Genomic DNA, 2,591 nt, shown 5'->3' with positions numbered 1-2,591 from the left:
GCTAGGCAGCAAAGAGATCCTAGTTTCGAGTACCAATCGAAAACTATAATACTAATTACAAGCAATAATATGTAAAATGCTGCTATTGTGCGAACTTGTGAAGCATCAAGGCGAGGGAAAGTGAATAGTTTTGAAAATTTGGCATTCTTTGGCAATATATTAACCGTCCAGTTCCTATCCTTTCGGCGATGTTAGTCATGTCGCCGACTGCAACGGTGATGCGCCGAATGCTTATTTACCTCGCCGAGTTTTACAGGACATCCCTTATTTTGGGGTCGCAGTGGCAGATTAAGTTGGAGCTGCGGATAGATTTGGCGACTCGCCTACTGAGTCCTTGGCTCGCCATCTTGTACTACTCAACACCTTTTGCATTTTACCCTACAAAATCAGCACACCATTATTTTGAACAAAATAATAACAGTAAAACCTTGGGTTGCCTCCCAAGAAACGCCTTATTTTACGTCGTGGCACGACGTAAGTTCGGTCTCACTCTCCGTTATTGGAGTTAGCCCTAGTGTCACTAGGTGACCCCAATATGTTATTTGGGTGGAGATAAGGTACTGCAAAACTCAGGAATGACCTGATCTACTGGATTGATCTAGAGTGAGATCCAATCATTTAATTCAACACTTCAACATTCTCCTTGATTTCCTCCAACACTCGATCCTGATCAATGACCTTTTGAAGAATGAGTTGAAGTGTGTCCTCGACACAATTTTCTATCACATCTCTGGACTTCCTCCGCTTATAAGGGGGGTATATACCTCTCCTTGTTGTTGTATTGGAATTCCACCTCTGAGAGTTTGGTGGCCAGTTCGTTTAGCTGAGATGCCAGAGCGGTCAGCGTGAGGTCCTTTTGGACTCCTTGGCTCAATTCCACCAACTTGCCATTACGTTGCTCAGCCATGTTCGTCTAAGTGGATAACTCAACGAAAGACAAAACTGAAAGTAAAGTTAGTGAACTACGACTAAGAATAACAAAAATTCTACTAATATAAAAATTCTCAAATAACACCACTCCCCGGCAGCAATGCCATTTTGATGTTTATCGTGACAAATGACACTAACCTACGGTATGAGTGTCTACGATCGTCGATAGTAAAGTAACCCAACTAAAGGTTGGGGTCGTGTCCCGAGGGAATGGTTTTGAGAATTGATAGAAAAATAGAATTTACATTCTAACTAGTCGTAGCTAAAGACATTTGAGATAAAAGACGTTGTAAATTAAAGGGGGCGACACAAAAGTGTCAAATATCAAAGGGGATTTTGTAACAAGTACTAAAACAACAAAATAAACAAGAAAATCAGGTATGGGGAAAGGTTCTTGGGATGTGACTGCAATATAAGTGGAGATAAATGTTTGGGTACATGCTTTTGATAGGAAATTTGCAAAATAATAGTGACTAGGCTAAGCTTTATATGGAAATAAGTTCCCTCTCAAGCAACTTACCTCGTTTCAAATGCGTTCCTCTCGGACACCCATTTGCCGCATGAAGACCAGCCTACGCCTTACCCCACTCACTCTCTCGAGCTGAGTGTTAGGATATGGGACTAGGGCTCACCCTCTCGGGCTGAACCTCATGTCGACCCACTTCTTAGGCCATCAGTCTAGTGGTTTTAGTTTCGCGACCTCCCTCTTGGGCAAGCCGAAAACACATAGGTGGCTTTGTATTTGCAACTACAAACCCTTTAGATTAAATCACAACCACTAGGTGAAATCACCATTAAACTACATCTAACCTATCAGCAAGAAAGACACAACAAGAATATCAACCCATATTTGCTAAATCACACCCCAATAATGGGGGTTTTTAGCCACACATCAAGAAATAAGAAATTATACCTAACATGATAAAGAAATCAACTAGGTATACGAAATTAAACCTTGAATTAAGCTACGGAAGAAGAATAAAGAAGACCCTCTCCAAGCTTGAGAGAAAAATATCAGCTAAAGTATGTTCTAAAGTGAAAATAATAATAATAATTGTTCCACACTAAGACTACAACTCTAACTAGTATTTATAGTTTTCACAGATTATTTTGCGGAGGATCGTTCGGCGACATTAGTCGAGATCGTCGATGAACTCGACGATCCGTCCTTTAATCCGCTCATCGCCTTCAGTGTCTTGCCTTCAGCATCCTCATATTTTGGATCATTGGACGGTACAGTACTGCCTCGCAGAACTAATCGGTGACTCGCCGACTGCTCCTTTCCTCGCCTTTTGATCCACTTCCTTCAAGGCTTCGCGTACTGGAACAAAGGCGGTGCATGTCAATTCTATGACTCGCCAAGTTGGACTCGGCGGTCCCTAGACTTTCTTTTCTTGTTCTTTTAAGCCCTTTTTACTCCGTTTTGCGCCTAAGTGTCTATGCTTGCAGTAAAACTTCAAATACATGAAAATTAAGCATTTTAATGAGGTTTTGGGATAAAACAAGCATTTGAGGACACTATTTCTATTAAAATAATGCCCTAAATGAGTCCAATTTGTGGACTCATCAACATCACGTCAGGATAAAGCAAAAGCTATGATTTTCCTTCGTCATCATCTTGATGAAAGTCTTAAGGTTGAATACTTAACAGTGACAAATCC

This window comes from Solanum stenotomum, chromosome 1 (assembly GCF_019186545.1).
Source record: "Solanum stenotomum isolate F172 chromosome 1, ASM1918654v1, whole genome shotgun sequence".
NCBI lineage: Eukaryota > Viridiplantae > Streptophyta > Magnoliopsida > Solanales > Solanaceae > Solanum > Solanum stenotomum.
Note: the sequence above shows the minus strand (reverse complement) of the source record.